Source organism: Culex pipiens, chromosome 1 (assembly GCF_016801865.2).
Source record: "Culex pipiens pallens isolate TS chromosome 1, TS_CPP_V2, whole genome shotgun sequence".
Classification (NCBI taxonomy): domain Eukaryota; kingdom Metazoa; phylum Arthropoda; class Insecta; order Diptera; family Culicidae; genus Culex; species Culex pipiens.
In genome coordinates, this window is record NC_068937.1 from 138,586,444 (window position 1) to 138,609,618 (window position 23,175).

The following is a 23,175-nucleotide window of genomic DNA, read 5'->3' on the forward strand; positions in this document are numbered from 1 at the left end:
TTTTTTGTGCGTGTGTTAGTGCCGGAGGTCACGTGTCCTATTCGTGTACAACAGCAGTGTAGCTACACGGCGGGCGCTGGTATTGTGGGTCGCGTGTATAACACAAGAAATTACCATAATTCGGGCATGCGCCTGCTGAGTTTTCCCGCCGGTAACCATGGCTTCATGAAAATGACACCTAACGTTAGCATCACCACCACAAAGACGCAGTAGGCTCGTGTACAACGCACGTACACACTGACGCGTTCTGTACAGCGTACACGCGAGGGGTTCCTACTGGGATGGCCGCCTACTGCGATGGTATTGGTGCACGCGCGCGGGCTACACACTTTTATAAGGTGCTTATTCAAATCTCACTTTTGTGGTAGTGCTGATGATGTGATGGTGGCCTATTCCCTCTATATCTACACGCGCTGCCGATTATAAATATTTCCTCCTCCGCAATCCGTCGTAGTGTTTGTGGGTTGCGCCTCGAAGACCCGCAGAAAATATGGCAATCTGTAAATAAGATCTCTCTCTTCTGTTTGGTAGCCCAAAAAGTTACTTATTTCATCCCCTCGCAAACCAAAAAAGAAAGAAGGCCCTTCTATCTTCTGTGCTACATGGAAAATAAATTACACCCAAAAGTGTAATTTATTTTTTTCGCATTTCCAGCTTCCGTTGAGCCTTGGTGTAATGGCCCGGAAAATACCTTGGCTTTGCTCGGAGTGTGGCACACGCACTTTTTCCCGGGCGCACCACATTACGTAAGTTTTTCCATCATCTCGGCAGCAAGGTGATGCTGGAGGGACTTTCGAAACATCAGAAGAAGCAAAAAAGAACGAAATTCATATATGCGAACGTGTATTACTTTATTTCGGAAAATTTTGCCTCATATGTTTGCTGGCCGGCCGGTCCCCAAGAGCCTCAATTCAAAGGGTAATTTATGATCTTTATTGAAATTTACGACGAGCTGGATTACACAATTTTCCTTTTAACCACACTACCGGAGGGTGGGCTCGGAGGGAGGGGTTGGATTTTCCGGATCGATATTTTCTCATTTTGGTAAAGAAGTCCTCCCCGGAAGCGGTTCAGAAGGCCCCGGCCAAACGTTGAATAATTTATTTCTGATGGAGCCTGCGAGCCCGGAAAGCCCCGCCGCCGTAATCTTCTAATTTTGATCAGAAGATCCCACCCAAATGATATTGCGCCAGTGGGTGCCAAGACGACGATGACGATGATTTTCGGGCGGGGAGATTGGTGACGACGCTCTGAAAAGAATAGCGGAAATTAACCGTTCGAAATGAAGAAGAAAGCTCGGGAGATGTTGCTGCGACGACCGGCGGTGGCGTTGAAGAGAGCTCTGTCGTCGTAAAGAAATAATTTTATGGACTGTGGGAATCGAGAATTAATTTGATTATACGAGGGTTTTTTAGCTTATTTTCGGATGAGAGAAAACATCGGGATGTCGTTTATGCTTCACAGTGAAACGTATTCGCTCAAATTACCCAAATATTTGATTAAAAAATAAGACAGCAGATTGTTACAGATTGTTACAAGTATTAAAAAATGAATAAATTCAAACCAAATAGAGTTAGAATGCCTTATTGTAGTTTGATACAGTCCAAATTCTATTATTCGTAGACCTCTCATAACTGAGCCTCGAAAAACAAAAAAATGTTTTGTTCACTTATTTTCTATTGTTGAGATATCGACAGTTTTTTTTTTGGTATGCTAACAGGCAATAAACAACTCAAATTTTATTAAAATGAGGTCGCAGAACTCGAGTTTGATGTTAAAATCAAGAAAATGAAAAAAAAAATAGAAAAAAGTGATTCTATTATCTGAAGTCCCGTACAAACTTTCAGATAATTAAACTTCGAATAATCGAAACTTTGAATCGAAAGTCAAATACAAATATCATTTTCCATTTTTATGTACTGTTTGAGGAATGAAATCAGGTATCAGAGTTATGAACTGAAAGAATGTAAAAACTCGCTTATATATTTTTGAAGAATCTCTTGTCTTTGAAAAAGGTAATGAATAAAATTTAGCATGAGTTATCGAAATAATTTAATAATTTCAGATAATTTCTGTTGTCTTTCTCCTTTGTATGCTTGACATCGATAAAAAACCAATCGCTTTATAAATTTAGTTCAAAAACCATTCATCAATATGCAAATGAGACGCAACTGAGTTCGAGTCGAAAAATCGAAAGTCTTGAATTTCACATTGAACCATAACAATTGGGACATAAAAATAACAACTCCCGTGGCAACATTGTGAACTGACTCAAATAACCACCGAAAAACGACCATTCCCGGCTTGTTTATGGTTTGTTTACCCGGCTACTGATTACGGCAAGCCGACGTCGTCAAGCTACCGTTACTTTCTGCCAAATTTCGAAAACAATATAAACATCTTGCGCGCACAAACAAATTGGCAGATTTACGACGCTCGGGCTCGAGGAAAACAAACTCCTCAAACTCTTCGAGAGAAGAGTGAGGGCACGAAAAAATATGCCATAATATACACATTATAAAACTATTAAACTTTTTTTTTACAACCTTTAAGACGAAAAACCCCGCAAACACCCCCGAAGGTCATAAAAGCCGTAACGTTCGACGACGACGGCTCTCCGGAAAACGGAAAAACGGCAGAAAGAGGTAGACAAGGCCACCAGACAACAATTGCAACATGACTGCCTGCTCCTCCTCTCGTTGCAGTCCGGGTTCCCCGAGGCCATTGTCTAGGTACCTTACCCCATAAACCTAGAGAGTACATCTAAAATGGGCCGTAAAAATTACCCATCAAGCCCCAAGGCCTGCTTGGGTGTGGTGTTCTACCGCCGACCCTTGTGCAAGGCAGGCGGCAACCCCTCGGAATTTCCAGTGCATACGTGATGCTGTCTGGGATGCAGTCTGGGCGTCGTTCCCCCCTATCCAAACCAGGCCGTCGCCGTCACCGCAGTAGGCTTATCCGCCCATCCATCAATCAGCTGCTGCCTGTCGGAACTCGGAGTCGTCGTGGCCCACTAAGACGGATCGATCGGGAGAGTTACGGCTCGGTCCAAGCCCGTCGAACTTGTGGTTTTTACGATACGGCAATAATAACTGATTTTTGTGGCCGGGCTGTTAAAATTTTACGACTTTTTTGTAAATAAATACTTTGCACTCCCCGGCTTTGTCGAGCGACTTGGAGGGAAAACGGAGTGTGGTGAATCAACTTAACCTTTCACACATCCACATCGTTAACGAGGACGGCTCGAAATTTGTTCCGTCCACGTGGTTAAAGGGCACCATTTTCATCAATTAGAGTCACCTGCTGGAGCTGATTGAGTGTGGGGGAGAACGGTGAGCGGAGGAAATTTTAATTAAAAGGCCAAGGATATCCGAAAATCTTAATTAAACAATATTTCCGCAGCGCAGATCTCCCGCTCTCCCAAAACAGCATTTCGGAACGGGAAATAATTTATCTTGGCGGTGGTGGCAGCACATGGAAGGAATTTAATTATGACAAAACTCCAAACACGAAGAAGTGAAATTAAATTCGTTTGGTGTTTCCAGGTTACGGCCACGTCTCCGGTGCCGAAGATAGCTGACTAGAAAATTAATTGAAACCACTTTACAGCCATTCGACGAACTTGTTGTGGATTGATATTAATTTTCTTGTTCTGACGAGTCGGGCTGTGCACCGTTGCCGGTAGACACGATAAGTGGTTTCTTGAACCATGACAGAAGTTGATTGCTTCTTCCGTTCTTAGTGGCAACGCCATTGCTGCGTATCGAGAATTTCAATTGCTTGACGATTCTAGGTTGGTTCGTTTGAAAACAAATCAGAAATAATTGCCGCTAGAGTAAAAGATTTTTATATTTTTCACTGAATGTCTTTGTAGAGATCTACCGTGTAAATACAAGTATGAAGATGGGTACACGGGGTTTAGCGTGTAGACGTTGTGAGTGGTACGCGAGGAGCGGACGGTCGGAGAATAAAGAGAGTTGGAAACCATCGAAGTTTGGTATTGGGTGTTATTTATCCGATCTAAACTTGGTCTAGATCACAACATTTGGCGACGAGGTGAAAGTTAAGTAAAATATTTATTAGAACTAAGAGTGAATTTGAGCATGTTTAATGTTTTGTTTCGCTATCTCGAGGGCCCGGTTTAATCAGCAATCCTGGAGCTGTCATTGATGGAAAGTACACGCTTTGCCAGTCTTACTCAATTTCAGATACATTTTAGTCTAGATACTCAAAATTGCATAGAATATTATTGTGAAACAGGCAATTCTAAAAAGCTATGAAGTGGTATTCAAATTTTTTTGTTGTGAAAGGGGGATGTGCACGGATGTGCAAGTGACTTTTAGGAGAATTTCATCTCGGAAAAGATGTGGTTTGTTAAAGAATTTGGAGTAGTTTCAAATTTGAGATTTGTTAGTGATTTCTTTTTGGGGTAGAGCGTTGAAACGTAAGATCAGTGGTGCTGATGGTATGTTACGGTCCTGTTCAGAAACGAGGGGCCATGGGTGTCTCAAGCGTAAGTTTCTTATTCTCTTTTAAGTGAAGGGGGAGACTACGGTAACAATTAAGTAGATTCGGTTCTTCTCAATGATTGACATGTACAAATAAATGTGTGGGCTCACTGGAGTTGTTGATTAGCTTTTCAAGTGATTTTAAAACTAATACAAGCATTATCCGCTGTACTAGTTTCGTTCAATATTAGGTAGAGTTCACTCTGGACATTTTGAATTGAATTGTAACCTGAGCGGTTAATTATATCTTTATTAAATTTCCATTAGGTCCTATCTGCATGAGAAACCATAGCATATAGGTAGTTTTGAAAATATACTCATGATATTTTTGGTTTTACATCGTGAGGAAAAATGATTTATTCGGTATACACCGTGAGGTTTTTCGGTGAGCAAATTAAAATATTTTACACTTTTTGAAAAAAGATATATTTGTCCAATACCGTGAGGTTTTTCGGTGCACATATTTTCAGGTTTACACCGTGAGGAAAAAGTAATATGTTTGTCAGACACCGTGAGGTTTTTCGGTGCAGATATTTTCGGTTTTACACCGTGAGGAAAAAGTGATATATTTGTCAGACACCGTGAGGTTTTTCGGTGCAGATATTTTCGGTTTTACACCGTGAGGAAAAAACATATATATTTGTCAGACACCGTGAGGTTTTTCGGTGCAGATATTTTCGGTTTTACACCGTGAGGAAAACACATCTATTTGTCAGACACCGTGAGGTTTTTCGGTGCACATATTTTCGGTATTACACCGTGAGAAAAAATATATATATTTGTCAGACACCGTGAGGTTTTTCGGTGCACATATTTTCAGGTTTACACCGTGAGGAAAAAGTAATATGTTTGTCAGACACCGTGAGGTTTTTCGGTGCAGATATTTTCGGTTTTACACCGTGAGGAAAAAACATTTATTTGTCAGACACCGTGAGGTTTTTCGGTGCAGATATTTTTGGTTTTACACCATGAGAAAAAACGTATATTTTTCAGACACCGTGAGGTTTTTCGGTGCACATATTTTCAGGTTTACACAGTGAGGAAAAAGTAATATGTTTGTCAGACACCGTGAGGTTTTTCGGTGCAGATATTTCCGGTTTTACACCATGAGAAAAAAATATATTTGTCAGACACCGTGAGGTTTTTCGGTGCACATATTTTCAGGTTTACGCCGTGAAGAAAAAGTAAAATATTTGTCAGACACCGTGAGGTTTTTCGGTGCAGATATTTTCGGTTTTACACCATGAGGAAAAAACGTATATTTGTCAGACACCGTGAGGTTTTTCGGTGCACATATTTTCGGTTTTACACCGTGAGAAAAAATATATATTTGTCAGACACTGTGAGGTTTTTCGGTGCACACAGTTTCGGTTTTACACCGTGAGGAAAAAGTAAAATATTTGTCCAAAACCGTGAGGTTTTTTGGTGGACATATTTTCGGTTTTAAACAGTGAGGAAAAGTGATATATTTGTCAGACACTGTGAGGTTTTTCGATGCTCAAAACTAAAAGATTTTACATTTTGAGGAAAATTATATATTTGTCCAATACCGTGAGGTTTTTCGGTGGACATATTTTTGGTTTTACACCGCGAGGAAAAAGTGATATATTTGTCAGACACCGTGAGGTTTTTCGGTGCTCAAAATCAAAATGGTTTTACTCTTTGAGAATAAGTATATATTCCCATCACTGTGAGGGTTTTCGGTTCACATATTTTCGGTTTTACACCGTGAGAAAAATATATATTTGTCAGACGCCCTGAGGGTTTTCGGCACCCAAGACCAAAAGGTTTTACACATTGAGAAAAATTATGTTTGTCCAACACCGTGAGGTTTTTCGGTGCTCAGAACTAAAAGATTTTACGATTTGAGAAAAATGATATATCTGTCCTACATCGTGAAGTTGTCGGTATACATGATTTTGGTTTTACACCATGAGTAAAAAAAATTATATATATTTCTCAGACACCGTGAGGTTTTTCGGTGCCCAAAAAAAAAGGGTTTTACACTTTGAGATAAAATTATAGGTTTCTCGGTGCCCGAAACCAAAAGGGGTTACACTTTGAGAATAGTTATATTTGCCCATCAACGTGAGGTTTTTCGGATGACATATTTTTGGTTTTACACCGTAAGGATAAATGATATATTCGTTAGACACCGTGAAAAACTTCACGCTCACTGCTCAAATGCTCAAAACTAAATGGTTCTACCGTTTCGAGGAAAATGATATATTTGTCCAACACCTTGAGGTATTTGTTGGTGCACATGTTATCGGATTTAGACCGTTGGAAAAATTATACGTTTGCCCAACACCGTGAGGTGTTCGGTGGAAATATTTTCGTAATAATCAACAAAAGTAATTGGAAAACTGTAGAGGGTACATCAAGAGTCCATCAAGAGGATAATGTATCAAGTAGTGTGTTAGGAGAAAGTGTAGTACAGAGTTACTGTTAAACAAATTGGGTTAAAAGAGGGTTGTACGGTTTAGAAGATCTCGATAAATTGCAGGATGAAATAGTGTCATGGTGCATGTTTCTGAAATACGTGCTGCAGTTAAGAAATTTATTGGTTAAGTTTAGAAATATATACTATGTCATGTTCAACGAGGGTTAAATTTAATCATCGGAAATTGTTAAACCAATGTTGATTGTTTGAACATTGAATTGTGATAGGTGCCGCATGATCCATGTCTGTTTAATTTAGAAGAACAACTAAATATAGTATTTTATTTTGTATAGTTATGGAAGAGAGGTATGTCAGCATTGATGTATTAACAGTTTTGTAGAGAACACTGTGATCTTTGAAAAAAAAGGTTTATACGAGAAATACGTATAGTTTTTTAGAAATTGAACAACTTATACGTTGAGATTAACTTAAAGAGAACTTTCAAGAAGGTTGTACTTTTGAAATTGGTTAAGTTTAATTTCTTCTCCATAGGAAAAAAGGAGAAGACGAGAGGGTAAACATAGTTATTTTGTATAGTTATGGAAGAGAGGTATGTCAGCATTGATGTATTAACAGTTTTGTAGAGAACACTGTGATCTTTAAAAAAAAAAAAAAAGGTTTATACGAGAAATACTTATAGTTTTTAGAAATTGAACAACTGATACGTTGAGATTTACTTAGAGAGAACTTTCAAGAAGGTTGAACTTTTGAAATTGGTTAAGTTTAATTTCTTCTCCATAGAAAAAAGGAGGAGACGAGAGGATAAACATAGTTACTGAAGGTTTTCCGTGATCCAGTGATCCAACTGGATCACTGAAGCACATCTGTGACCAACGAGGAAGACAAAATAGATTCTTCAATTCTTCAGTGAAGACAAAAGAGAAGTACAATGAGTTAGGTTAAATACATGGAAATATAAAAGATTCTCTTTTTCAGGCACGCTAGCAATAGAGGTAAAGGATCACCGGATGACCTGGGAGTTTGAATTAACTGGAACATAATTAAGGGTACGGAGTGGCCGGTATCTTGTTCCAGATGTTAGCTGCGGTTGAGCTGCCTGTTTTGAGATATAGATGTCGCTTTCAAGTACTAGTACTAATTTATCATAGTAAGAGCAATAAGTCAGGATAGTCTTGACAGCTTCAATGTTAGCTATTAACGTTCTTTGTAATTCAAAATTTGTATTGTAATTTAAATTCTATTTTGTAGAAAGGGAGGAATGTAGAGATCTACCGTGTAAATACAAGTATGAAGATGGGTACACGGGGTTTAGCGTGTAGACGTTGTGAGTGGTATATACGCGAGGAGCGGACGGTCGGAGAATAAAGAGAGTTGGAAACCATCGAAGTTTGGTATTGGGTGTTATTTATCCGATCTAAACTTGGTCTAGATCACAACAGTCTTCGAATATTGTTTTAGGAGTAATAATTAAATACCTTCAAATAAAAGAAGTTAATTTCAAGAAATTCATAATTCCTAAAGAAGTAGTTCAATATTACTTTTAGTTGTTTTATTTCATGTTTGAGTGCCCAAAATCCCCCTTCCAACACACAACCCAACTATCGCTCAAGAATTTTGCTCACGTTCCCTGCTCATTGATTGGATGAGTGTAAGTTTTTCCACGTTCAAAACGGTGCGAAGACAGGAATCGTACTCCAAACGTGACCAGAATGCTCCAACGACTCTACCGACGACAACAATAAAAATCGATTTTCCTCACTTAGCTTGGCAATTGAGATGGGGCCGTTTCGCCCCGTCAGCACCAACGCGACTCCAAAGGGACCGATTGAGCTTGTTTGCTTCCATTTTCTGTCATATCATCGATAAATTAGGACAGTAAAAATAATTTTACGACCATTTTCCAAGAGACAAGTTCGTGCCTTGGAGGAAATCCCCTCCTCCCGAAAGCATGTTTTTCTCAACGTTCGTTGATACAAATTAAGTGGCCCCATAAAACCCGGTGTGTGTGCGCACTATTTTATGACTTCATGATAGGCTCGGCGGGCGAGGACGTCCATCGCGATCTTGTCTTATTTTCGGACACAATTAGACTGTGTCGTCGTCGTCGTCGGACACTGGACAAATTCATCAAGCATTACTTCGCATTTTTTCGCCTGTCACGCTTCGCGAAAGAAGTGTAACGATAAATTATGAACGGCGCAACACAAAGTATCACAAAGTTTTTCGGGCGGCACTCATTAAGAGAACGCTCGGTACAGCTGCTGTCAGGCTTCAGTCTTGAATTATGCGCTTGAATTTTTAATTTACACCCATTATTAGCCGGCGCGAAAACGCCGGTGCAGGGCAAAAGTTTTTCCATTCCTGCCGCCAAGATGATGGAAAGACCCTCTACTCACTCCCCGAAAAAACGTGCGTCAGCAGCGAACAACGGGCGCGCGTTATGAAATAAATATTCAAATTTTAATCAATATTATATTTTGGAAAAGCACACGACGACGACGACCGAGAAGGGAGAAGCCCTCGTTTGTGTCGTTGTTGAAAAGAAAAGTTGAGCAAGGGAAAATTGTCTGGGAGGCGAAAAATGGCTTTTGTTCGGTGCTGTGTTTGCGCTTCGCAAACAGTTATTTTTCGGGGCAAACTTGAGAAAACTTGGGCGAGTAGATCACCTAAATGGGTAAAATAAATTCCAATTGTAAAAAAATCTAATTTATTTCTTTAAAGAAATTTTCTTATGTTTACCAATTTGGAAATAAACTTCATCATGAATTACCATCCGTCTACATTACAGCTTTAAATATAAAAAAAAACAAAGGAAATTGCATGATATTCGTCATTCAAAATCATTGATGTAGTGTTTCAGTATATAAATGAAAAGCAAATTCTCTTTTTGAATTCAATTTTACATCTTTATTTTTTCAAGATGGATTTTTATCAGCTATGTATTCTGAAGTTTTTTTTTTTGGTAAAGGAATTTTTAATGTTAAAAGTAAACCTACCTGTTTCTTTATTATATATTTGCATTAAGAGGCAGTATTTGTAGATTCTGCTCGGTTTGTTCTAGAGGTCGTATCGAGGTGCTCCGATTTGGATGAAACTTTCAGGGTTTGTTTGTCTATACATGAGATGAACTCATGCCAAATATGAGCCCTCTACGACAAAGGGAAGTGGGGTAAAACGGGCATTGAAGTTTGAGGTCCAAAAAACATGAAACATCTTAAAATTGCTCGCATTTCCATAAAACTTCATCAATTCCAACTCTCTTAGATGCATTCGAATGGTCTTTTGAAGCCCTTCAAAATGTGCTATAGACATCCAGGATTGGTTTGACTTTTTCTCATAGCTTTTGCAAATTACTGTTAAAAATGGATTTTTTTAAAACCTTAATAACTTTTCCCAACAGCCTCCAACACCCATACTCCTATAGGTCAAAATTTAGGGAATTTCATGGACTATAAGCCTACGGTATTGACTTTTTGGCCAATCACAGTTTTTCTCATAGTTTGACGATTTTTCTAGAACAAACATTTTACAACGTTAGTTTTTGCCCTGTAGACCGAGAAGACGGCACTTTTTGGTCTCAATTTTGTCATATTCGGAATCCTCGGACAATTTCACGTAAGTTAGAAGTATTGGAGTTGTAATATTTGTTTAAAAAATAATTAAATAAAACATTTTTGAAAAAAGAAAAAGATCTTATTAACCCTATGACCAATACGTCAAATGCTGTATCAAGTAGGCGAAAACCTGTTTTACCCCTAATTAAACAAATTGTTAAAAAATATTTTAATTCATTCTAAACGGCAATTTTTCCAATCAAATTTACAACTCCAATACTTCTAACTTACGTGAAATTGTCCGAGGATTCCGAATATGACAAAATTGAGACCAAAAAATGCCGCTATGGCGGCCTACAGGGCAAAAACTAACGTTGTAAAATGTTTGTTCTAGAAAAATCGTCAAACTATGAGAAAAACTGCGATTGGCCAAAAAGTTAATACCATAAGCTTATAGTCCATGAAATTCCCTAACTTTTGACCTATGGGAGTATGGGTGTTGGAGGCTGTTGGGAAAAGTTATTAAGGCTTTAAAAAAATCCATTTTTAACAGTAATTTGCAAAAGCTATGAGAAAAAGTCAAACCAATCCTGGATGTCTATAGCACATTTTGAAGGGCTTCAAAAGACCATTCGAATGCATCTAAGAGAGTTGGAATTGATGAAGTTTTACGGAAATGCGAGCAATTTTAAGATGTTTCATGTTTTTTGGACCTCAAACTTCAATGCCCGTTTTACCCCACTTCCCTTTGTCGTAGAGGGCTCATATTTGGCATGAGTTCATCTCATGTATAAACAAACAAACCCTGAAAGTTTCATCCAAATCGGAGCACCTCGATACGACCTGTTTCACATCGGTGAAAAACTCGCTCTTAAGATTATTTTCATGAGTTCTATTAGGATATTTGTCTTGATTTCGATTGTTTGAAATAATGTTAAATTATATATTTTAATAATTTCTTAATTACATAATATGTTTAAAACGTTGATATTTATGTTTCGGTTTGAAAAATGAAAATATATATCAGATTTTTTGTAATTTGTTGTTTGTATAAAGCCAAATAAAAACTTTAAATCATAAGTATAAAATTGGGCATTTTGAAGTTATATGAAAAGAGCGTTTTATCCAAATCGGTAAAAACTGCCAAAACAAATATAACATATCGACTAAACTACTAAAATGGTCAAAACTACCAAAATAGCCAGAATGGCCAGATCAACTATTGTGGCCAATACAACCAAAATGTCCAAAACGATAAAAGTTACCGATTCAAAAAGATCAAAATGATCCAAATGACCAAAATTACTTGAATGGTCAAAATGATAAAAATTATAACAAAATGCCATAAAACTAAATTGATAAAACTTGAAGGAGGGAGACAAAAACTTTAAATAAAATTTGTACCAGCCTAACCAAACAAAAAAATGACCAAATCGACCAAAAATTTCAAATGGACTACAACATGACCAAAATGACCAACATGATCAAAATGACCAAAATGACCAAAATAACCAAAATGACCAAAATGGCCAAAGGACCAAAATCATCAAAATGACCGAAATTACCAAAATGGCCAAAATTACCAAAATGGCCAAAATTACCAAAATGACCAAAATTATCAAAATGACCAAAACAATCAAAATGACCAAAATAACAAAAATGACCAAAATGACCAAAATGGCCAAAATGAACAAAATTACCGAATTGACCGAAATGATCAAAATGACCGAAATGACCAAAATGACCAAAATAACCAAAATGACCATTCAGACATTTTTGTCATTTTGGTTATTTTGGTCATTTTGGTCATTTTGGTCATTTTGGTCATTTTGGTCATATTGGTCATTTTGATCATGTTGGTCATTTTGGTCATTTTGTTCATTTTGGTAATTTTGGTCATTTTGTCATTTTGATAATTTTGGACTTTTTGACCATTCAGGTGATTTTGGTCATTTTGTTCTTTTTGGTCATTTCGGTCATTTTGGTCATTTTGGTAATTTTTGTCATTTTGGTCATTTTGGTTATTTTGGTCATTTTGACCATTTTGATCATTTTGGCAATTATGGTTATTTTGAACAATTGGGTCATTTTGGTAATTTTGAACGTTTTGGTCATTCTGATCATTTTGGTCATTTTGGTAAATTTGGCCATTTTGATCATTTAGATCGACTTAGTACATTTGAAAATTTTGGTCGATTTGGTCATTAACGTCTATTTGGTCGTTTTAGCCATTTTGTCGATTTGGTCATTTTTTTTTTGTATGTTTGGTTAATGATCAAAATGACCAAAATTACCAAAATGATCTAAATGATCAAAATTATCAAAATAACCAAAATGACCAAAATGACCAAAATTATCAAAATGACCAAAATGTCTGAATGACCAAAATGACCAACATGACCAAAATGATCAAAATGACCAAAATGACCAAAATGAAGATCAGGTGATTTTGGCAATTTTTGTCGAATTTTTCATTTTGGTCATTTTGGTTATTTTGGTAATTTTGGTCATTTTGGTAATATTGGTCATTTTGGTAATTTTGGTCATTTTGGTCATTTTGGCCATTTTGGTCATTTTGGTCATTTTGGTCATTTTGATCATTTTGGTCATTTTGGTCATTTTGGTCATTTTGGTCATTTTGGTCATTTTGGTCATTTTGGTAATTTTGGTCATTTTGGTCATTTTGGTCAATTTGGTAATTTTTGTCATATTGGTAATTTTGGTCATTTTGGTCATTTTGGTCATTTTGGTCATTTTGGTCATTTTGGTCATTTTGGTCATTTTGGTCATTTTGGTCATTTTGGTCATTTTGGTCATTTTGGTCATTTTGGTCATTTTGGTCATTTTGGTCATTTTGGTCATATTGGTCATTTTGGTCATTTTGGTCATTTTGGTCATTTTGGTCATATTGGTCATTTTGGTCATTTTGGTCATTTTGGTCATTTTGGTCATTTTGGTCATTTTGATCATGTTGGTCATTTTGGTCATTTTGCTCATTTTGCTCATTTTGGTCAATTTGGTCAATTTGGTAATTTCGGTCATTTTGGTCATTTCGGTCATTTTGGTCATTTTGGTCATTGTGGTCATTTGAGTCATTTGGTCATTTTGGTCATTTTGGTCATTTTGGTCATTTTGGTAATTTTGGTAATTTTGGTCATTTTGGTCATTTTGGTAATTTTGGTCATTTTGGTCATTTTGGTCATTTTGGTCATTTTGGTCATTTTGGTCATTTTGGTCATTTTGGTCATTTTGGTCATTTTGGTCATTTTGGTCATTTTGACCATTTTGGTCATTTTGGTCATTTTGGTCATTTTGGTCATTTTGATCATTTAGATCGACTTAGTACATTTGAACATTTTGGTCGATTTGGTCATTAACGTCTATTTGGTCGTTGTAGCCATTTTGTCGATTTTGTCATTTTTTTTTTTGTTTGGTTATTGGTTAATGACCAAAATGACCAAAACGATCTAAATGACCAAAATTATCAAAATGACCAAAACGACCAAAATTACCAAAATGTTCAAATCGAAAACAAAAATTTTAAACATATTTTGGTATGATGTTTAATATTTTCATCACATTGCAATATTGGAATTATATTTGTTCAATTTGTAATTTGTAACCTACTGCACAGAAAAAATTCAGTTCTCATAATCGTGAATTATGGTATGGTGAATTTTCACTATGAACGTGAATTCCTTCGTGAATATTCCTTCGTGGTTCTCACATTCATGAACATTATTCATGATTTCAGGAACAGACATTTTTCCGTGTGTGACTTGCTAGTGGTAATTTTACTTCTAGTATAGGAACAAATTTGATTTTTAGCGATAGTAAACATGTAACTTTCACATACAATATCTTAAAACCGTATAATGTTTACCTATGGATGTGTCTTTTAAGTGCACTAGTTAAAATAAAATGGATGCACAAAAAACCACCTTATTTTTTTTCAATTTTTTTGATAATGGTTAAAGTAGAAGATTTTTTTCTGGAAATAAGTAATTTTGTCAGGAATTACAAGTTTGAGAATGTTTATCAAAATAATGAAAAACAGTTTTGTCATATTTTTTTCAAAATCAGCATTGATTTTTATTTAATTTTATAGAAACATGTAAAATAAATATTTTTATTATTTTTTGGAAAATTATTTTGTCATTTTTTCTCTGTTCTCCAATTAAGAACAGTACCACAAAGGATCCCTTTTCCATTTGCTCTCCCTCGCCGTTTCCAATCCCTCCAACTTACCCGTTCCTACTTCAACGCAGGGCGCGCGCGTTTGTCAACCCAGAGAAGTAAAGCAAACAAATTTACATTTACCTACCCACTCAGCAGTTAGAGGCGCAGGGAAAGGACCTTTTCGAGGGGTTGCTAGCTGGAAAATTTCCATTTTCAACACCCAACCCCCGTCGCCCTGTTTGAAATCTTTAGTCATCCTTTTTGAAAAGTTGAAAAATACACCGTGTTTGGGAAAAGCTGTGCGCGCGTGTGTCTATAATTAAAGGGCGCCCGAATTGCTGTTTGTGTTCGCATTTTCATTTCCATTTTCATTTCACTCAGGTTGGTGCCTTTTTCCCGTTTCCGACCACGTGTCCCAGAGCTCAAATGTGATATCTTGGGGTGGGGTGTTGGTGCTGCTGATGGAAAGCAATTTTCCGTGTGCTTCGTGTGTTGTTCGAAGGAAAAATAGAGAAAAAAGGATCGCTCTCGGAAAGTTGGAGAAAGTTCGTGTTGGGGACTGGGGAGCGGTGGGAGGAAAAACTTTTTTCTTGATGAAAGCAAACACAGCGTTCTCTTCTTGCTGTGTTGAAAAGAACTTTTGCGAAGCTTGACGAGAAAAAAAACTATGTATAAATATTTGAGCATGCGTCTTCTCAAATATTTACCAGCAGGAAAGCGAAAAGTTTGCCTCCACTTTTTGTGATGATGGGGTCCTGGTCCCTGGGAAAAACGTGGCGGGGTGTGTAATGTGATGAGCGTGGGAGTTTGAGGGGGGGGTGAAAATGGCAGCATCAGAGTGCCATCACCAGCAGATGGATGCGAGATTGGATGGGCTGGTAGGGTGGATGATGGAATTCCCAGGGCAACGCTGCTGGAGCTGCCATCGTACCCAGTACCCGGCCGGGGGTTCAATTTGCCGGCTTGATTTATACGCCTCTATGCTTGAACGAACTGTGCGTAGTCGTCGTCGTCGTCGTCATTCCTGCCAAGCGAGCGAAACAAGCCGAAAAGTTGCTGAATTTGGCCAAATGGAGCCCATGACGCTTCGCTCTGCTAGCTTTTTCATAAATTGTTGAAAACGCAATCAACGAACAAACGGCTGTTTTTGCGCTCCATCGACTGCCAGAGGTTTTTTTTTTTTGTAGCAGCAACGAACATTCGAAAATTCAAACACAGCAAAATTAGTCTGGATGAGCGAAAAAAAAAATGTGTGCGACGACCTTCGTCAGACCGCAGAATTGCCTCCTTCTCCTAAACCAACAGAGAGATCTGCGCTGAAAGCTTCATGCATATTATTCATGCTTATTTATGCCACGGCATGAGTCTCAAATACTCATTTCGCTGGCAAACTGAAAAATTCAGAACGCTATCGGATTGCTCTAGATTTTTTTTTTTCTTCGTTCCCACAAAAAGGCGGTTCCTGGCTAAGAGCAACCACCAACGTGAGCTGAATTTTTAATAAATGTTAGATGGGGTTTTGCGTTGCAATTTTTTCGTCCAATATTTGCTCATACCTCCAGTTGGAAGTTGGATCATTGGGACCGTCTAATGGAGCAAACTTTTTAGATTGGTTTTTTGTTTGCGGTTTTATCAGGGCACAAAGTTGGCGCTTTCAAGAGCTGGAGGAAAATTGCTTATCTACTCGAATGACTTTCATCCCATATCATCGCCATCAAGCTCGGGTGTGGGTGGCTTTAGAAGTGAAAGAAAAACGGACGCGTTCCAGTCGATTGATGGGAAATTCAATTTGGACCCTTATTAGAATGGAAGGAATTGCTAGTCTTGCACATGAATGGTCACTTGAGTTAGGAACTAGCTAGCAAGCCAGCGTTGGCTCATTGGTAATGCAAATCTAGCGTTCAAGATGGAAGTTATTCTTTATTCTTCAAAGAAAAATAAATCATACTTTACCTGACAGAGAAACTTGGGTATGCCTAACAACTCTTTTCATGAGTAGAAGGAGAATATTGATGGGTAAACTGATTTGAATTTTAAATCTGAAACTAATACAATATTCATGACATGTTATGCCATTCAGAATTATACGCGTATGTCAGGTCAAAAATTTGTGTATTGTGATAAATGTCATTCAAAATCAAACGATCAAACATGTTTTATGAGTGTTATTTATTCGAACGTTTGAAAAAAATAAAAGGTTAGATGTGTTTGAGATCGATTCGTTTTGGCAAATTTTATCATTTGAAAAGAAATAAAAAAAGTGTTAAATAAATTAAGTGAACTTGACTTTTTTCAAAATGGAATTCCAATCTTTATAATATTTTTGAAATTATAATGTTAATGTCTAGTCACACCTTAGTAGCAAGTTTGTTCAAATCAATTCGCCATTTTGGAAATCTATCGAATGATTAAAACCACGAATAATTTTTACTACCACTTTAACATAAATTAGGAAGTGGTGATCATTTTTCAATATGAGTTAAATCTAGATGTTTTTTCAATACCACTTTTTACCTTTTTAAAGTGTGCATATTATATTGACCCTTATTGACATGAATGTTGTGTTAAATAAACTAAAATATAGTTTATTCAACACAAAATGTTCTAATTTGGTTTAAAATATTAAACATAGAAAATTTTCAGTTTGAAGACCTTTTCATAAGTTAAGATTGATATTTATGTTTCATTTTTAAACATTAAGAATAAGACCAATAGTTTCCGAGATATCGTCAGTTGAAAATTATAGTCTTATTAGGCGACACTTAGATAAGTTTATTTTCATCGGTTCAAATTCTTTGTGAGACTGTTTCTCATCGTAGCTCAAAACTGGAGCAATACGAGAAAAGGGTGAATAAGCATTTTGACAGCTGTTTTGAAAATTCCGAGCCATCAGGTAACTTTTTCACAAAACTCGAAATGTGAAAAAAGTGCTGGCTTTCCCAGCTACCTGTTTACACTGCGAGTGTTGTTGAGTATCTGTTCGGTAATTGGGCTGAAAACGTAGTCCAGTTTCCGAATGCTGCTGGGCTAGGCTGAACAAAAATACCGAGGGGATCAACAACGTACTATATTTTCTTAGTAAAATATAAATATAAAAGTATGTATTTTAAATGTTTGTTCAGAGTCAATTTTTCAAATATCTGTAAATTGTGACGTGAAATTTCACAAAAAAACACTTGAAAAAATGTTTTATTCATTACACTTGATCGTTCCATTCCTCGACCCCTTGGTTATTTTGGTTTTTTGACGTTTGTCTGTCTTTTAACTGGGCTACGGCCTAGTTATCGAGTGCCCAGTTAAAAAGCAGCCCAGATAAACAACGTCCAGGTACCGAACAAGTACTGTAGCCACCTTTTGGCTCAGAATTTGCAAAATTGTTCCAGCTGTCAAAATTCTTATACGCCCTTTTCAAATGCTGCTGCAGAAAAATGTAGCTGTCAGACCAATGAGTAAAAAGTAAACAATCTTGGTCTTTGATGTAGGTGCACACAAATCAAAATAAGAAAATTTGAAAAGAATTTTATTTTTTCAATTCAATTACTGGTTTTGTGTTGCAAAATTAAATGAACGCCAGAAAATGATAAAATAGTGCTACGTTATGTACACCGACTATTAAATATGCAAATATTAAACTTTAATTTTGGATCGCGTTTTCGGTTCACACCTGAAAGATCTTGAACTTATTTATGTGGATTTGTGATACTTCTCGTCATTCCCTTGTTTTTTCCGTGTATCTATTTTTTTCTGAATAGTCCTAATCATAACCTTCAACTTTTTCCGAAGACACCATATCGCTCCTCAAGATACAGAATGTCATACCCCTTTCGTATGACCTGACTAATAAATTGTATACACTGAAAAAAATAAATAAAAATACCAAATTCCTAAATTCTAGGAATTTCGGCTCCTTTCCTTATAAAGTAATCCAAAAAACCCGATTACTAAATAAGGAAAAGAGGCAAAATTCCTAGAATAAAGGAATTTGATACTATTTTTTTTTTGTTTCAGTGTAGGGACTTGTTTGAAAAAAAAAAAAAACTAATGATGCAAAATTACTTACTTCTTTCGACATTAGGACAAAGTTTCAACGAATTTTAAAAAAAATCCAAAGAAAAGTTGATTTGCGAAATCGTATCATCGAGTCTGGAATGTTTCGCTGACCATAAATTTCTAGCTGAATTTATTGAAAATTATATTTTTTGTATCTTATCTCCTTTAGTAAACAAAATGTTTTTGTTGAGTCAGTTTAAATCAACATCATCATGTTAAATCAACATCGTCATGCTCGTGCTATCTTGTCACACGTGCATTTTGGGTCAAATTGAGTTAAAACGCCATTTTGTCCTTCACAGATCCCGAAACCCCAATACAATGTTGTCCCTCTTCACGAGAAAGTAGTTGCCACCTTGCAAATGGGACAACTGGCCAAAGAAAATGTGACTAGAGGACGATAAGTCACATGTAAATGCCCGACTACAGTTAACCTTTTTTGATTGTAATTTGAGAATGTGGCATCCAATTTTAACAAAATTTTGGGATAATGAACTTAATGGTTAGCCAAACAATACTAGTTTGTTATTGTTTACATTGTGTGCTCTTGTTTTTGTTTATTCAAAGTCAAACATATAAAATACCTTTTTCTCGGAACGCCACAAAGCGACAAGATAATAACAAACAGGTTAAAAATAAAAATTTCAGACAATTATGGACAAACATTGAAAATGTCATATTCTCAAAAAATATGTAAAGTAATGCATTGGTCAAAAGAGGATAATAAACTAAATCTCTCATATCTCTCTGAAATTACTTGACAAGTTCAAAATCGGCTAATAAAGCTCAATTTGTACATTTTATGCGACTAATTGCAGCGATCATATCCCATATCAATACCTCATAGACCGTAATGACTGCCGGACCTTTTGCCCAAAGTGGTTAACGTGATACTTAAGTAAAACCTTTCCCTTGTAAATAACCGGTTCGCGCCGAGAGGCAGCTTTAAAAGCCATAAAATACTAATCGTAAATTATGGCTTCTTTACCTGTCCATATATGCAACATTCTCTCTCTCTCTATCTCTCCTGTCGAGCCCGGTTCTGGCCACTTCTGTGGCCATCTCCAGCTTAAGGGGAGATAAGCCGCCAAAACACACAGACACACACACACACCTTCGCGTTAAAAGTGGAGCTGCTGCTGCCGGATTCGATCGATCCGGAGAGGCCACATTAAGCATTCCTTTTTTACGACCCCCTCTCTCGCGCTCCCTTAACGACCGGTATTGATTTTTTGACCCCCGCAGATCGTGGCTGTAGTAAAAATTACCGGCCATCAGGCGCAGTTAAAATCGACACTTTATGTGACAGGCTGTCGGATCGCATTAAAATCGTTATAAGTGAAGCCCGCGAGGTGGTGTTCGGTGGGGACAATTATGCGCCCCAACGGAATCCGGTTTAATTTCGAGCATAAACTTTCAAAATGCTCGCAATAATTTAGAAGCAATTTTTCAAAAAGCTAGGCATCTCCCGCGACGGCAATTTTAAAAATTGAGCAATTTTCTTGGCACTGTTTTTCACCTAAAAACGACCTTCACTGGTGGGGCAGGGGGAGGCATTTTCGAAGGGGGGACTCTTCCCTCAGTTTGGAGAAAAGCAATTGTTATGCAAATTACGCTAATAAAACTTTTCTTCTTTTTGGGCTGGAGTTCAAAAAATGATACAAACACAAACACACTGTATATACGCAGCAGCGAACGCAGGAACAAGTTCCGGGCCCAAATCGATACCAGCACTGAGCAGCAGTGCGCATGGCTCCTCCAGCTAGGGACCGGTTCCAAAACGACGCACCAACACCAGCACCGAAGGTGCTCAATAATTAATGCGGACTTTTTCTAGTCGTCCGTACACGCCGCGTGTCCGTACACAGCTTCGTTTGCGTTGGTAGTGGTCGTAGCAGGCGCTGCTGGTGTACACGCCCGTTTTCCATCATGGTTGGTAGAAAAGACCGAACGCCGCACAGCACGGCGCACTACGATCATGGCTGGCCCGGCGAAGAGAACGAACGGCCCCGGGATGAAATGGCTGACTGGCTGGGCTGGGTTGTCACGACTACACACAGCCAAGGCCTTCTTTGGTTATGCCGCTTGGCATGGGGGGTGAACACTGTGGAATGGAAGAGAGGGTGATAAGACACTGAAGAGGTGAGGTTGGAATCTCCGGTGTGAGGGTTTGTGGATCGGCTAGAGAAGAGCTTGCAGCGTTTGACGCTAGAGGACAGGGTTTTGAATTGTATGGAAGGGGTCGTCCAGTGTGGGAGATACAAATAAAAATTCAGGATTTTAAAAAAAATATATTTTTAATTGTGATTTTAGGATGAATATCTGAATTTTCTTAATACATTTAATTTTGTAGCATTTTGTTACGGATTCTATGGACCAACATTGGGTTTGCCCTTTTTCGATTTTAAAGCAATTTTAGAGATATATGAAAATTCTTCATAATGATTGTATAAAAAAGGAACTGCTTAGCAGTAAATCTAATTCAAATTGCTAAACAAAAGAAGCCATCAAATGTAAATGAAATTGTGTTTTATTATTAATTTGGATCAGGCAATGTGCAATAAACGATTATCTGAATAACTACATAAAAAAGCTTATGACGCAATTCTGATTGCAATATTTTCGTAAGGTGTGGTCCTCTGAAATGCAATTGATTTCCGGTAATTAACCTTGACATTTAAATTTGTTTTCGAATCGTTGAAAAACATTACAAAATGCTCGTGCCGTCGTAGTAGTATTCTCTCGCCATAAAAGTTATTTTGGTGATGAAAAAAAAAACTTTCAATTTGGACTGTTGTGTCGGAGTTAGAATCGAGTCTTTTTGGGGAGCTGCATTCGGAGACAGCAATTTTAGATTTCCGGAGGCAAAGTCGGACAGTTTTCAACAACTTTGATAATGAGTTGCTGTTGGAGTCAGAGCCGGAGTCTTAGAGTTTGGATTTTTTTAAGGTGGAGTCATAGTCGGAGTATTTTTTGAAAATCGTAGTCAGAATCGTTGTCGGAATCGCCTCCTAAATCCAGTTGATACCACAACCTTAATTAAAAGTTATTTAAAAAATATTTTTTAACAAAATAAAGATTGCAAAATTTTCTGCAGGTGTGGTCCTCTAAAATACAATAATTCACCGGACAATAACCCGAGGCAATCACCAATTACACATGCCATTGTGGTCATACACTCTTGCTTTGATGTTTATTGTGAAATATTTGGAAACAAAATTTTTGTCTGGTAAATTCTTGAAAATTGTGAAATTTGTAATTTTTATTTGCTGAAATTAAAAATTCCACTTTAGCATCCTTACTAATTAGTCAATCGCAACAACAGAGCACAACCCCAACACTCAGTGTTCACACATCACGGCCATGATTTACGCGAGCATCGCACCGTGATAAAGTCACGTCGTTATCATCGACAATGGCCGCGTCAAGCGAGTGGCGCGCTTCGTTAAGCAAAAAATACACACCATTAAGGATTCAATTACTTTCCACAAGTACCGGGCGCCACATCGGGCGTATCATGTATGAGTTCACCCACCCCCCTCGTCTTTTTTTCTCAAACGACGGCTCATTTGAGTTGGAAAAAATAATACTAAAGCCGGTAGTCGTTTCGGGGCAAAACAAACCATTTCGAGCAAGTCACGCGATGTTGGCGTTTTCGGCGCTTAGAGCGGGTACCGTAAGCGCGGCAATTGCACTTAATTAAATGAATAAAAATAGTCCAAATTTGGATTTGTGGGGGGAGGAGGCGGAAGCGGTCAAAGCAAATCGTCTAATCATTTGCGATTAAGATTAGCGGTCGCAATTAGTTGAGCTCGTTGCGGCGGTTGTTTTGGATGGCAAATTGGTTGGATTTGGGGAAATTTCCACGCTGATTGGTGGGAAAGTTGGCTAGATAACGGATTGAGAACATTTGACTGATTAGCTTGTAGAAAGGATCTTTTAAATGACCTTTCAAATTATGGAAATTTGAATATCTGGCAACCCTGCCTCAAGATATGAGCACTAATGAGAAATTTATTTAAATTTTCAATGTTGAATGTTGTATGAAATTGACTGTCGAAACTGAACATTAACTTTTATTTGAAAGACTTGATCCAAAAGGTTGATCTGGCAACCCTGTCATAAGATATCGATACTTAAGTAACATACATTTAGAAAAATGTTGTTGGTACTAAATCCATTTTAGTCTAAAGGTTTGATGATCTGGCAACCCTTCTGTAAGATGTTCTAGAAACAATCAAATTTACAGACTACAACCCTGCCCAGCTCCACTCAGGTGGCCACCGTTTCGAACCATTCCGATTCCCGTCACGTTCCTTGGTGTGTGCATTCTTGCTTCCAAGACTATTTGCATCGTCCGTGGTTGCCATTGTGCGGTGTTGTAAGATTCAATTAACCTTGCCTTTGCTGGAGGGATTCCAAAAAGTCTTGTAGAGCCAAAGTGCAAACCGGTTGTCGTGCCCCAGACGGATGCCAATTC

The 23,175-nt window shown here is 37.5% G+C and overlaps 1 long non-coding RNA gene across 2 annotated transcripts; it reads right to left on the bottom strand.

Moving 5' to 3' along the window:
• Positions 1–826: 826 nt before the first annotated feature.
• Positions 827–21,429, bottom strand: LOC120417088 (uncharacterized). 2 transcript variants are annotated; one of them, XR_005605422.2, is made up of 2 exons: positions 20,362–21,429; positions 827–1,250 (listed from the first exon to the last, which is right to left on the bottom strand). It is a non-coding gene; the product is annotated as an uncharacterized LOC120417088 (long non-coding RNA). The 2 variants fall into 2 exon arrangements; XR_008212434.1 differs by having other exon boundaries at positions 20,215–21,429.
• Between the last annotated feature and the right edge of the window lie 1,746 nt (positions 21,430–23,175).